Below are 15,772 nucleotides of genomic sequence, written 5' to 3'. Positions count from 1 at the left end.
TGAAGTAATTGAGCTCAACAGGCCATGTAAAATACACATGAGAAATAACGTATGTACTTGAGGCTAAAAATATAGGCTTAAATGAATCCTAGTGGGATGCTTGGTGCTCATGCTACTTCTAGTCCTCTCACTGAAACTAGAGCTTATTTCTCTTTGCTTTTGTTTCCCAAATAGCTTCTTTGTCATCTTTTCCTTGACCTCTATGGAAAAGTTTGAGCAAGAATCAATTCTTTCTTCAGCTAAGTTGCTGTGGCACAGGCTACTGTAATAGACAAATTGTGCGTAATCCTTCAGAGAAGAACAGATGTGCCAGAGGTTTGGGCAAGCAGTTAATGAGAGATTATAACAAAGCTGTACAAGTGTGCTTTTTCTCTGGGGAGTCACTCTACAAGGGAAGAGTGATATACATTTTTCAAACCACATTCCGTGTTATGTTTCATTCTGTTTTATCCATGCTGTCATGGTTTTGGCCACAAATGGCTATGGGTTGCCAGAAACACAGCCTCCAATATCCACTGAACCTACGTTTTGTCTTTCCTTGGCCCATTTCACAAGTAAATGCTTTGTGTCAGAGAAACTGTTTCTGTGAGGAAAAAGAAATTAACTTGTTGCAAGCTATTCACCAAATACTGTTTGTACTTTTACGTGTGGTTGGCTGCTCGTCAGGTGTAATGCGTGACTTTTATTTATTTTTATTGCTGAAACTGATGAAAAAACAAGAGATGACAGTTGCTCTAAGGAGACTGAGTTTAGATGACACTCGAATGTTTATACTTCATTACTTCTCATTGTCTTGACAGTTTCCATAGAGTTTCTTTCCATCATATAAGCCTTCAATTACCAAATGAAGGTTAGTCCATGGCCCAAAGCCAAAAAAACTGTTGAACAGTATTTTTTTATATCAACATAGATAATAAAACTAACTCAAGAAGAGATCAACTTTAGCTAAAGGTTCCTTCAAGACTGATTGTGTTGGCAGTGTGCACAAGTGAAGACCTAAGTCTGTCTGAAAAAAGGGTGGCTTTGGCTTGTCCAGTTGTGCTAATTGTCTTTGCAAATGTCACTTATCGTTGCATTTTCCTTTTGCTTTCATATCCTGGGAGGGAGGAGAGAATGCACAAAACCCCATGTTTTAAACTAGACTATTAGCTTAAGCAAACAGACAAATAAAATCATTGATGTCTGCTTTGTGAAATTCCAGTGAGCAAGAAAAGCCTAAGAGCTTTCTTTAAAAAGAAAAAAAAAAAAGTAAAAAAGAAAAGAAAGAATATCCAGCTGTGACTCTTGCCTGCAGGAGTTATGGATTTAAGGGAAGAAAGATTTTTGCAGCAGTAGCTGCTGCTGTTGCTGGTCCCTCTGATTCCCTCCTCCCCACCTGGGAGGTGGTTTGTAAAGGGGTCGGGAAAGAGCTGCTTCGAGCTGCGGCGTTCGTCCTCCCAGTGCCTCGGTTGCAGTGTTCCCTGACACTGCAGCAGAGGCAGATGGCTGAGGGTGGCACTGAAGGCTCCCCTCCATTTTTAGCAGCAGATTTCAGTGCCTGCTAGCCATTTACTCTTTTTATCTGTTGGGCAATGCTTTAAACTTTGGTCACATATTCAGTTTTTAAAAAGCTGAGGTAGCTACTGAGTGTTCATGTTTTTTAGAGCATTTGGGACAAATATCCTCTGGAGTTTTGACTGGGTAATGCCACTGAAAGATGTGATCCCGTTTGTTGTGAAACGCGCTCTGCATTCATGAAACACTACTGAACAAGCTGCAGAGTATTATTTAGATCACTGGGATTTGGCAGGAGATGACCAGTTAACAGGAAAAGCCAGGAAGAAAATCAAATAGCTGTGGGAGATGTTGAAAGTAACAGATGAGAAGAGGTTGCTTGCAGAATTTTGATTCTACGCAATAAATTATTGCTGGCAAATTGAACTGTTGCCTGCTTTTCAGTGATATTAGAGAGCTGGAAATAATGCATACTTTGGCCAGGCAATCATCTACTGTCTCTTATTGACAGGCAAGTAAAACCTGAATGGGGAAAAAGACTAATTAATCATTACTTTACGTAATCTGTACCAGCATGATACATTTTTGGCATCTGACTCCTAGTGTGCAGTGTTCATTTAAATTAAGTTTGGGATTTTTGGTTTAAGATCCAGGAATAAAACATGTGCAAATACTTGGGGGTGTTTTACAGGAGCCTAATGGAGTTAAATGTCAGAGCCCAACCGAAAATGACAGTCTCAAATGTTTTAGCTTTGTCTGCCACATAGTTGGTAAATAATGCCCGGGGGGAAATTGTTGAGTCGTGATAAATTGTTGAGCATCCAGAAGCTATTGTTGGTCTCACTGGGGACCACTGAAAGCTCGGTGCTCTTGAAAATCCAGCCAATTATGTAGGTGCTTATGCACCAGCTTTGAAGGCTCACTTTTCTTGCGTATTAAATAGGATGTTTTTTAAAAGCTTTTTGCTGTTACTTGCCATTTATTTTCCCCTCTGTTTTCTTTTGAAAACACCTGAAAAGACAGCGCTCTTGAAACAAACACATTAGAACTGCTGTGTGGTCAAATTACAACATTTAATTCCGGGAAACTGAGGGTGGTCTGCTAGTCAGTATTGAGAAGGAAAAGGGAGCAGTTTCTCAGATATTAGGGCAGTAGATAATCCTGTTGAGTTTTGTCTTTTTCTTTGCATCTAAGAGATAGTAATGGAACTGAATTGCCATTTTAGTGATAGAATATAGTTTGTTTTATTTTTTAAATGGAATGTAACGGATTCTGAAAGACCTCAGGACAGGAAATGCTCCAAAATAACTATTTATACTATTGATGATAATGAAGTGTAATTATAGGGTTATGTTTTTTAAATATAGTTTCCTGCAGAAAGGTGTGTGCTGTCAAACTGGCACTTTCCACATATAACAATAATACCTAATGCATTCTTTGTGCTTTGTATCTTCAAATTGCCTTTCAAATTATTCTTTCTGACATGTCAGTGATGTAGGTAAACTGTACTACCCACATATGGCAGAAAGAGAAGCTTAATATAACAATGAAGGGACTTGCCCAGGGCTAAATTGCTCCTGTGTTTCAACCTCCGAGCCCATGCAGTGAAACGTTGTTCAGTGCATGGGGACTATCAGTTTGGGTCAGCACTGTTTTCAGGCAGTTTGTTGCAAGGTGTAGATGTGTCCTACATCGTTTAAGCATTTTGGAAATGTAAACAATGTTTCACTCATTCGTTCAATTTCTCAGGTTTTGGTTCTTTTAATTAAGATCATATATCCTTGGGTCTCTGGATCTCTGTGGGCACTTCTAGAGATTTGACAGCCATTTAAGGGAACTCCTCCTAAACCAGACTCTAATAAATAACTACGGATATCAACACTCTGGCAGTAACACTTGGTGCACACAACCCTACCACGAAAATCTTTAAATGAATCCTTATGCCTGCCAGAACCCACTGAACTCTGAACCTGAGAGCAAGAAATCACTGTCTTAAGGCTAAGATGCTTCCAGAAAGGTGTTGGGCAGTGTCTCTCCCCTTTGAGAGGCAGCATTTTCCAGCTCCCACTGGATTTCTACTGGCCTAAGTAGTAACTGACTTGGGAAAGAAAAATCAGACTGGTACACCACTCGAAAAATGTCTCATCTCTAGAGGGAAGAATAGTGCCCTTCCATCTGCATATGGTTTTAAATTTGAAGTGGTTTGTTATTGTTTTTTGAAGGAAGAATTTCATGATATATGCTGGTTTATGTCAAAAAAAAAAAAAATCCAAGAGCCGTGGGTAAATGCTTTGCAGTGACAGGAGAAAATGAGCCCCAGAACTACCTCTTGGTAGTGCTGATATAACCTCCTCCCATATCTGAGTGCCTCACAACTGTTAATGAATTTAACCTCAGCGGCAGGGATGCTGGCATAGCTTATGAAGCCCGAACAGACCATCTTGGTTACCTGATTAGTCTTCCTAACTATCACAGGCTGCACAGTTACCTTTAATTCATGCTTCTACTTTTCACAGAGAGAGGACGGAGGCACAAAGAGATGATCCAGCTCTGTTTCAGACACGATGCTTAACCCTTGCTTCCCAAGTCTTCAATGCTTTCACCACCAAACTAGCATTTCTCCTAGAAAATTCAGTATCTCCTGTCCTCACCCGGTAGTGACAGCACTATTTTATTACCTGCAAATGTCTTTGCTTCCCTTGAGGAGCAAAATACATGTCGTTCCTTAGTGGGCAAATAGGAGTGGCATGAGGGATGTGTGAACAGGGCTGCTTTTAGCTGTCCTGCTAGACAGATAGTTTTGTGGCCACAGGTCACTGGCCTGGGAAAGAGAGATATGATGAGGTTTACAGGAAAATTCCTTAAATTTTTCTCTTTCTGGTTTTCATAGCATGGCAAAGCAACTGCGTTTGCAGCAAGCTACAACTAATGAGGACAAGGAAGGCCTAGAGAAAGTGTGGAGGCTGGAGGAAAGAGAGCCTTCCCTTGAAAATAGATGTAGTAGTGTGTTAAAAATATATATGTGGAGGAGAAATCACTAGTGCAATAATTCATCATCCCCCTCTGTTTCCTGTTCTTTCTGGCAATCGTGCATCTGAAGTTATAGATAGTTTCTGTCCTGAAATACTCCAAGTGGGCTTTCCCCTTCTCTGTGGCTCTAGCAGTGTTAGTGACATAGATCTTGCTAGTCCTGCATTTTCCAAAAGACAAGGATTCTGGCAATCGGTTGACTGCAATAAATGCTATTTTCAAGAAATATTTTCCAATTAAGTTAGATAGTAATTTGCCTCTAATAATTTAAAATTACTCTCCTTCCTTTGGCTTAATAGTTAAATTTTAAATGTATCTATATAATACATACACTTTTGGTTGTTTGACTAACTTTGACTCCTTTGTAAAGGTTCAAAATATGAAAAACTACCCAATATATTCCTTTTATTTTCATTGCATCAATTATTATCAAGCAATGCATAAAAATATGCACCCGTAAGTGGGCATACTCACTCACCCAAAGCCAACCTCTCCTATCCAAAGAAACAACCAATTTGTCTAATTTAAGGGTTTTCAGTAAAGAAGTCTTTGATATTAGGGTGAATTATGGGAGAGTATGATTTTGGGGTGTAATAATGATGAGTTTATTATGAAGGACTCGGGTTCAGTTGTTGGAGGGATCAGAAGGGGTGTAGGGAACAAGAAAGAAAGATGGTCTGCTGGCTGAGGAGGTTAAATGCTATCATGGGGCCCCTCACTCCCTTGTGCCGTAATCTCTATCTGATGCTAAGTGGTCTTCTAGCCATTTTTTTTTAACATGTTCCATAGTTCTCGTTTGTCCCATTTTTTCCCCAAAGCTCAGCTGGATGTAGTTGCTCAGTAAAACTCTGGTTTCTAAACCATTTATTTTTTTTCCTGACTTTCAGAGGTGCTGGACATTTCTACCTGCAACTGAACTAGATAGGAGCTATACCTAACTATATAAAGTTATGATAATTACTCTGGAAAAAATCCGATCTCAGGTGTCTGAAATTGGACATCCTAAATTAGCAAAATGTTTGACCTTAATCATTCTCTGATTCAGCTCCCCATCCTTGCAATGGGATAATATCGTCCCTTGACCACGTAGAGGTGCTGTAGAAAGAAAGTGATGAATATTTGTAGTACTCGCATATTGTAGTGATGAACTCCATAGAAACTGCTATGACAAAATAGATAACTCTGCCTTTAAAGCCGGCTGGGATTGTGTGCTGCAAATAAGTCCACACGCACAACGGTGAGGATCAAATGAAAAATTGAAAAGGCCTCATTACATGTGAGCACCAGCCACTTGGTGCAACATCTGAGGCAGCTGAAAGTGTAGGATATGTAATTAGACTCTATCACAGTACATGCACACAAGGGGCTGAATTACAGCTTGTGGACCTTGAGGCTTAAGTCTGACATTCCCCAATATACTGCTTGTGTGCGAACCTTAACCTTAAGGTAGATTTTGTCTGTTACTGTTGAATACAGGTGAGATTTTTCAAAAGCACTTGGCTCTGTCCTGTCTCTGTTGCCAGTAAAGATAACAGGATATTATGGATGACTTCAGTGGGAGCAGAGTTAGGTCACTGTTGAGTACTTTCAAGTCACAAACCATGTTTTATGTTGCAAATTGTCTGAAAAATACACTAGGAAAAAATGCTTGAACTCAGTGAAGCTCTTGTCATTACTAAGGGCTGTTAGCTTTCCCTATTAAGAACAACCTTGTATGAGAGATGCTAAAATTAGGTATTGGCAGCGTTTATTGTTGTTTGCTAGTGCATAGCATGAGTATGCACAATTTCTCTTATTAACCTTGAATGCAGAATTCCATTGACCTGATTTTGAACATCAGAAACCTTGAGGTAACCTACAGAGGCTTTTATCTGACATGCACTGAGTAGTATTTAAATGACCCAGAGTCAAGTTTTAGTATTATTTATATTATGGCAAGCATCAGAGATCAAAGCCCTATTGTGTCAGGTTCTTTATCAAACACTGCCACGATGATCTGGCAGTTTAAATTGACAAATCAAGTTCTTATTCCTGTTTTACATGCATAGGAGGCAGAAACTGGCCTGCAGGAAGCTGAACTTGTTTTTTATTTGTTTCCTCAAAGTCAGACACAAAAACCTGTAATAGAATCAGTACTGGAATCCAGAGCTGTTGGGTCAGAACTGTAATTTTAGCAGCATTAATTCACTTATCTGCTTCTTTGCTGATACAGTCTTCCAGCCAGCATGCTGAGATTTTCCTATTTTTTTTTCTTCTCCATTCTTTTCAGACTTTTTCTGTCCTTTTTATATATACAGTATCTTATGCTAGTAGCAAATTATTGTCGTCCTCTGCAAAAGTGAAATTTTTTCATCATAGCTTTGCTCATGGCACCTACCATGTCTCATTTGGACTTTGCAAATCAGAGTGTACTGAAGTCAGTGTTGCAGTTATTCCTCCCACCCCCAGCATAATTTTCTACCATACCCTTGGCATAGGCTCCCTGATCCCGCACATTTTCTTAGTGGTAAAGAAGAAACATTTTAACAGCTACAATTTATGAGACCTCACAGGGAGAAAATATTATTTGCTTAGAAGTTGCAGAGGCAAATAGAAGTATTCCTCACAGTGAGACTTCAAGTGAGCTAGCAATTGAATTGAAATACCTGTCTTAACTCCAGGAAGCTGTCCACTTTCACAGACTAAGGGAGTGCTTTGGAAAACATCTGTCAGATATCTCTCCCATGGCAGCCCACTGGTCTAGCACACTCTTTTTTCCATTGTTTCATGGGTCCCACCTTCCACGGTGATTTGTGATATCAAGTAGCAATAATAATCTTTCAGTAGCACAGGTATGGCTAGATGCGAACTGAGATACACATACGGAAGGATGTTTCTTTACCATGCTTGACAGGGTCTGTCATGCTGAATGCTGTTTTGGAGATGACCACATTTAGAGGTGGCTAGAATAGATGAAGATACTATCTTTTCTGGGAAATAATTGTCTAAATTTTTGTCTAATTTTTCTAATTCAATTGACTTTCCAACACCCTTTATTCTCTCTTGGCCGTCAAATCTAAATTCTGTTTTTGCGTTATCATATGTTTATATAATAAACATATTGTAATAATATCTAGTATCTCTGGTCATTATGATGGTCTCTGTTTCCAAAGAAATCAAGATTTAAGTGTAAAGCAAGGGACCATGTTGATGATGAGCACAAACAGTGAACCAGAAAGAAATAAAAAGACAACAGAAAGGCCTCTCTCTTCCTAGGATTTGATAAGGATCCTAAAGTACAAGGTTGTACATTGACCGCATTATAATACCTAGGATCAATGAACAGAAATGAATAATGTGCTCATCCCAAAAGAGTGTCACTTTTTGGAAATTGGTGTTTTCTTCAGTGGGACTCTGAAAGGGAGAAAAAGCGCACTTGCAAGTCCCTTTCCCTATTCTTGTATTCAGGAAGGAATTTCAACCTGCAGCTCAACAAGCCCAGCTGGATGGTGGCACGAAAGAGAGACTCTGCATTGCTTATTGCCTGCAGTAGTTCTGGCAACATAATTCAGAGGGGAATTCGAACAAAGTGATTTCATTATTCCTTCTCTCCTAGTATCTCATCTCTTTCTGTTTTATGAGTACTGAACTCTCCGCTTTAAATTTGTTTTAAATCACATTTCTGTATTGTTTCATTTTTTTATTGCTCTTATTATTGGCCCTCAAAAAATTCTAACAACCCTAATGAGATAGTAGCAGTCCATATGATGATGAGATTTTAAATGTTAGATATAAATTAGTTTTAGGAATAACAAGGTTTCATTCACTTACACAACAGGAATGTATCACTAAATCTCTAATATTACGTGTTAAATGTGTTCTTAAGAGCAGTAGGGATTTCACATGGTGTGCACTCACATAAGCCCATCTGTAAGAGATGAGTCAACTTCTGGAAGTCACTGTGTGATTTGATAGCTTGAAATCTCACTCTTCTGTCTACCACACTTCAAGATTTGTTCTTACAAGGAGCAAGATTTTTATTGCTGAAAGGCTGAGACCAAATTCCTTGTGCTAGTGCACACCTATAGTTTCTGTAGGCATCAGTGAGATTGCTGTCTATTCCTATGAGGGAAAAAGTTCAGTCCCTTGTTGTAACAGCCGATTTAGCAAGGTAGAGAGTAAAAACTTTCATCCCAGTAAATTTCTATAAGATAAAGAAAACATGAAGATCAGATTTCACCAGAAATTGAATTATGGTGTGCACTACAAAGCTCCATTTAATAGTGAAGTTAATGACTAATGAATTTTCATATTCCATTTCCTCTGAGACTTCAGCTGTTTTTCTAGAGCTGGATGGAGAAGCTATTCCTCAGCTGAATAGGAGCAGCATTCATCATCACTGTGGCAGGGCGACTCTTGGGAGACTTTTACAGGAAATAACTTTCATCAGCTGCTAGAAGGTTTCAAGCTCTTGAGCTGCTCCATTTCTGCAGGTCAGTCCATTGAAGGACCTGGACCATCCCACCCCTTGCAGAGTACCTCTTCTGCATGAGCCATTGCAAATGAGTCCATCATTGTGACTATTTTGTTAAAGTGAACAAGATACAGCCTGCCTTATCTATAGATAGATCAGTAGAAATACTTCAATTGCAAGCTTCTCCAAATCATAACAGACAACACTTATAACCAAACCATTCAAACAAACAAATGAATAAACTCAATTTTTAATTCTGGAAACTGGGATTTCTATTTATAAATAAAAAAGGAATGTAGTGTAACCAGTAATTGCACATCAGGCTTCCTGAAATGTTAAGATTATTTAAAAAGTACCTACAAGGCAAGTGATATTTAGAGCCACTAAACCCTACTACTTGAAACACTGTTATTCTTTTAGTTATATTGATTTTTTTGTGTGACTCTTGGTTTCCTTCCCAGGAACTTACAATGCTTGCTAAAAGCTCATGTTATTTATCTTCCATGAATTCTTGCAGATCTATGATATTTCAGCAAAATTCTATTTCTTAGCAGTCTGCTCTAGATGACATATTTTCTCCAGAATTTAGCCACAGGCTAAATTGTTTTTCATCCAATATCCAAATTATTCAAAGACGTGATCTCTGAGAAATACTGTGAGCAATAAAAGGGAAGGATTCTGGAACCCTGGAACGCAAAGCTAGTCAAAATTGGGATTATTGGTTTTTTTCAATATCTCTCTGAACCTTCTTTCAGCACTGATTTAATATTATTTCATACTTTTCATCCCTCCTTGCTCCTCTCTTGAGGTCAGATGCCAGTCATACCCATGTGGGAAAATGTCTGCAATCTACTTACAAATTACTACTAGCAAAGAATTCTGGGATCAGCTTTGCTCAAAGTGTGCCCAAATTATAGGAGCTATTCAGTAAGTCTTAAATTTACTACTCCTCCATCTAATACTGTCTGTTCTGATGGTGACTGCGTTGCTTTCATGTGATATACTCCTCAAATACCTTTCTGATGGTGAATTTGGGTGAGGCATCCTCTCTGTGTCCACTGGGGCAATGTCTGCTCCTGAGAAAAAGGAAATAGTTGCAAATTCCAGAAACCAACAGTTTAATGTACGTATTTCTCTGGCAAATGTGCAGGAATGAGCACCTCGGAAGCATTTTCTCTTGTGTGCACATTATGAGCATTTCACTGTGTAGTTTTAAGAAAATACTTCTTAGTGTCCTGCTTTTAGCTTAGATAAATCAAAGACATTATTTATGTCTCTTGATAAGCAGACTCCTAATTATTCTTAGTGGCTGCCTTTTATTATAATGACATTTGGTAACGTTTTGTGTGTATGCCATGAATTATTCACTGTATTTCAATGAGCTATTTCTGTTCAGTTTTATTACTAAAATTACAAAATGTGTGGTATTTAATATTTTTATTTGATATCTGTAAACAGAAAAATGGTTTCTCAGCACTGCATGTACCTTGATAAAAATTTTTGGATTAACATTATTGCACAGGAGAAGACATTGTTACACAAAGCGTGAATTTGCTGGAATTAACAGTAGGACATGGGAAGTTCCTGTAGAAATAGTGACTTGGGCATGTTCTTTCAAGTGCTGTATTGGAAGAAATACTCTATTTCTGATAAAGGTATTCTATTTGAAATTGTATGAAACAATCATTACACACTTCAGCCCCTTTGGCCAATGAACCTGAAAACATCCTCATGCATTAAACTTGCATTCTTCTAAACATCCCTACTGTACCAAGGCAAAGATAACATTGAGAAATTTCATTTCTGGTTACAAGCAAGGGATATCATTAGTCATCAGTCTCGTCATTAAATTAGATAATTTATTTAATGGACCTATAGTATATTTAAATTGCCTAAAAATCAATTGTATTTTTTTCTACATGGGGAATTATACCAGAGGGCCTACAAACACACATAAATACAAATTTATGTGGGACTTTTCTAGTAGGAGCTAGACTACAGACTGAATTGCTGTGATAATTGCTAATTGTATAAAGCCTTTCTTATTTCTAAGAGCTGGAACTTAGTTGAAAGATAGCATTTATGTCAGACATGTTTATACTTTGACCTTAAGTCAAAGCTTGAAGTCAGGTCAAAATGACATTGCACATAAGCAGTCACTACCTCACAGTTATTCTTTGTGCCTGCAAATGACTTCAGATATGATGGTGTTTTTTTCTGAGCATTAGGAATGGCATTCAATTATTTAAAAGTAAATGCCTAGTGCCATTTTTATGCCCTTAGTTGTCCAAGGCACTTGCTTAAGGTTGACATCTGCCATATACAGAGAACTTAAGGTCTGCATCTTCCTGGAGTGGCAGAGGGAAGCCAAGCAGGATGCCCCATGCCATCTAAAATAGTTTGTGATGTCTGTTATTAGGGAGCGGATTCCTACTGATATCCTTTTAGTTATAGTCATTTTTTTAGTGATCTTTCATTTCTTTCTGGTTTCCTGCAATGCTCTCTAACAGGTGATGTTATTTGCCTTCCATGCGTCCCTGCAGATCTGCAACACTTCAGCAGCATTTAGTTTCTTAGGAGACTGTCCCAGCTAATAATCTTTTCAAAGATCTTATATGAGTTGTCTTTCCTATCATGTGTTTTATATTCCATAACTATAGTTTTATATTAAGTTCTGTATACCCCACCTCAGATGATAATTGTATACATTTATGAATGACTTAAAGACAACAAATGTTTTTGCAAAACATATACAGACATTATTTCAATCTCCATTGAAATGAAGAAGACAGCTTGGGATTTACAGAATATTTCTTGTCTGCCCAAAAGAATTGCAACTAGGATTACCTTCTGTATTCCATTTCCTAGTATGCAAAGGTGATTTTGTGTCCTATATTTATCATAAGCTAAATGTTGCATGTATGAAGCATAGAATCTGAGATCTGTTGGTTCAAGAGAATGTAGGCAGAATAGACTAAATGATTATGAACTAAATTAAAAATACATGCTATTTATGCAGTCCTCTAGAAAGCAGAATTTTTGCATTTTGCAAGAATGATAGGAAAATTGTTTTGTATAGCTCAGGAAAGGACAGCAATAACTGCCAAAGATTACCTGCTTGCTGTAATTCATATAGAAGTAATGTCTCAAATGCTTAAATTACATGCTCTCTTTCATCTAGTTTCAACCAGAGAGGATCATGAAAGTAATTATAGTGTAATTTCAAAACCCAACATTCTAGAACTACTCTTTATTCAGGAATGCAGCAGGAAATATGCTTTTTGTATTTCTCAGAAGCTGAGGAAAGAGAAAAAGTATACCAGAGTCATTCATATAGACAGCTTGGAATATGACAAAAAAATATATGGTATAAAGTTATTTGTGAGATTAGTTCCTGCTTAAAACTATACATTCTGCTAGGACAAAATCTTTGCATATTGATACCAAAAACTTTTAATTGAAGAAGCACCTCTAGGCTTGATTTAGGAGGATATGTACAACTATGCTCTTTGTCTGTGCCTTCACCTTTGTGTCCATCTATGCCAATAACTGTGGAATCCAGCAGCTGGTTTCAGCCGAATGTGACAGAGCGGGCAGTGATCTCAAAAGTATCAAGTCCAAATATGAAAATTAGTGGCTGCATAGGAATAAAACTCAGATTATTGCCTCTGCAGGAAAAAAAGGATGGAGAATGAACTTGACAGTTGCATGGTCCAGCTGTCCTGCCAGCTGGCTGATCAGCACATGCAGTAGTTTCCTTTTCTGTGGCCGATTTTCTGGCTTGGACTGTAACTCTGTCCAGATCACAGCTGTAAAGTTCCCTGACCCGTTTTTTTTGTGGATTGGAAGAGATTTGATACTCCCTTTTCAGCAACAGTAACTTTCAGGGGAACAAGATAACAGAATTCATAAGCTACATAGGCAAACGTTGAGTTAATGTTAAAAAAGTGTCTAGAAGATGAAGTTTGAGCAAAATAGCAGTGGAAGTTGTTCAGTTTTGGCTGCAATCCTCAGGATTCCTGTAGGTTGTAGCACTTGTCCCACAAGTTTTCCTCAAGTAAAAAAAAAAAAAAAAATCAGATTTCATAGTGCTTAGTGACAGAAGTATCACAGCTTGGGAAGTGGGCTCTAAATCCTGGGTGGCTGTAGGAATTCCCAAGGGAATAGCATATGTCACCACAAATGAGGTGTGAAGCTGATAGCTTTTCTGTCTTGGATATATCACAGAGAAAACTCGTGTGGTAAGGACTCGATGGCTATGTAAATCTCCACCTGAAAGAATGTAATTTGCTTGAAGGACTCCAGGCAGACTAATGGCTTCTAGCTGGAGTTGCATGTATGTGCGTTTTCTGTATGTTGGATAATGTTATATTAGCAGAAGTAATGGGTTTCTTTCCTGTGAAGATTAGGAAAGGGAAACAGGTTTAGAACTTGACACATCAAGAATCCCCAAACAGAATACAGCCACTTGAGATTTTCAGCTGTCATGTTTAGCTTTCCTTAAAAATCCATAATTTTCTTTGTTTCTTCTCCATCAATCTGCTCATCTCTCCACATTCTTGTAACAGAAATAGCTTTCTTAAGTTGTTTTTTTTTTTTTAACCCTGTCATAAACTCTTCAATGCTCTTTGATTCAGCTCCATTTTTTTTTCCTTTTTTCCCTAAATAAATTATAGCCTTTTGTTGCTGATGGGTTTTTTATCTTAACACAAAGTCAGCTTTACTTGTATCATCTACACAATCAAATTACAACCTGTGCCCAAGGTTTCCAGCAAAAATGAAGACAACTAACGTTGGCCTTCAAGTGAGTGTGCAGAAGTCATTGTGTCATTCCCTTTGCTCCTGAAAATTCAGGACTTCCCTAGTGCCTGGAGCTGGCAAGTCGATAATCACTCATTAGGAGAGTTCATGGCCGCAGACCCTTTTCCTGTAGCTGGCTGCTGTCAGGCTGGATGTTTGTGCCCACGCAGCACCACGTGGTCTTCACTAGGGCTCTGCATGGAGGAAAATGTGCCTCTGAGCAAGAACTATTGCAAGTGTCACTAATCTTCCTCTATGATTCATGTATACCCACAGGATATACTCATGGAGACGAGGATGCCAAACTAGCATTTGAAGTCATATACAGTTCAGGGGAGAATCTGAATTTCTGTTGATTTCTGTAAAGCATCCAAGATACTCCCATGTATAATATCCATATTGAAATACCACCTGAATGCCAGGGACAATTTAAACTGTATGGTACTACGCATAAATAAGAATAACAGTAAACAACAGTCATCGCCACCAAAGGGCTGTTGTCTGAAAGTTGGCATGGACCAAGCAGAAGAGAAGGGCAGAAGAGGACGTACTGAGGGGAAAGAGGAGCACATAACTACTAATGACATAAATACAAGCACAATAAAGACTAATATCAGGTATGGAATAATTCCAATTAAAGATAGAATTTATTCAATAACAAATAATGTTATCTTGATGAGCTGTTATCTCCAAGTAGACAAGTGTGGTAGAATGAGGATATCTGTTTTCAGACGCAATATTGTGATTCCGTATGCATAGCAATGCTTCTGATTTCTTCCAAATAAAGTTAAGACAAGGAACTTAGAGTTACTTCAGAGCCAGATAAAAGTGTCACTAGGAAGCTAAATTTTTCAAGATGTTTTAAGAATATACATGATTTAAGCTGTAGACCAAGGCATTTATTAAATACCAAGTTGCTCTGTGCCCCCTTTTTCACCCATATCTCTTGCACTTCTTTCCATTTCTAGTTACATAAACATATTAATTATGTATCTGTAATGAATAAAGTATAAGTTATTGCAGTTACTACTTTATCAAGCCTTTATATTACTGGTTGTGTCACATTTATGGGCAAATCCTGCACACCTGACTCATGCAAGCAGATCCATTAAGTTTAGAGGAGGTATCTTTTAATTAAAAATTGTTCAAATAATGACAGATCAAACAACGGCATTCAGCTGAGAATTTTTCTGTCAATACTCACTCAATTTTAGAAGTACTGATGAAAACATGTTTTGTTTTCTCTGATTCTCCTCCCTGTATGAAGTGCTGAAGAGAGAATCATAAAATTCTCAGTAGCGGAGCTTTAAATCCTGCATCACTATTGGGATATCATGGTCTGCACATCTTTTGTACAAGGTTTCTCTGCGGTCTGTAACCCAAGGGAAACAACCCACTGCAGAAAAAGCAAACCTTATTTTAAATGGTCATGTAAACTCTGCATTTATTTTATGCATAGATATATCTATACTTACATTTTCTGCATTCATTTAAAAATGTTTGAAATATCAAGAATTCTAGGTTTTGAATTCTTACATTGAAGGTCTACAGAAAGTTAATTGTGCTGTCTCTTATTTTATTAAGAGGGGATCCGGGCTATTGGATCTATCCCAAAATTTTCCTTTACTGAAAATTGTAGGGAGTCATTGAAAGACATTGTAATAGCTATATACAGCATAATATTTTCATGGGCTGTCTATTTATCATAGCCACCATGCAACAGAAGGACCTGTACCTAGTAGAGGATGGGAAAGGGAAGCAACCATTTTAAGTCTCTGTTGGGTTTTTTTTGCCTTTTCTTTTTTTTTCAGAAGCATAACTAAATGTAAAATTGAGGTAAAATAAAATGCCTTGGTGTGGGAAAGGGTTCAGGTTCATGTGTCCATCTGTGTGTGTACGTGCATGTATACATACATGTATATGTTTTACATGCAGCATTATTGAAATATTAGCTCTAAATTCCTATGTATTATACACAATTTTTTTCTCAGCATA

At 37.9% G+C, this 15,772-nt stretch overlaps 1 protein-coding gene across 1 annotated transcript in view; it reads left to right on the top strand.

The window, feature by feature from the left end:
• The window catches only part of DPP6 (dipeptidyl peptidase like 6), a 410,215-nt gene that overhangs the window by 167,637 nt on the left and 226,806 nt on the right, over positions 1-15,772 (top strand). The gene's annotated exons all lie outside the window — the stretch shown is intronic.

Source organism: Numenius arquata, chromosome 12 (assembly GCF_964106895.1).
Source record: "Numenius arquata chromosome 12, bNumArq3.hap1.1, whole genome shotgun sequence".
In the NCBI taxonomy this organism is placed as follows: Eukaryota; Metazoa; Chordata; class Aves; order Charadriiformes; family Scolopacidae; genus Numenius; species Numenius arquata.
This window is presented reverse-complemented; position numbering and strand designations above follow the sequence as displayed.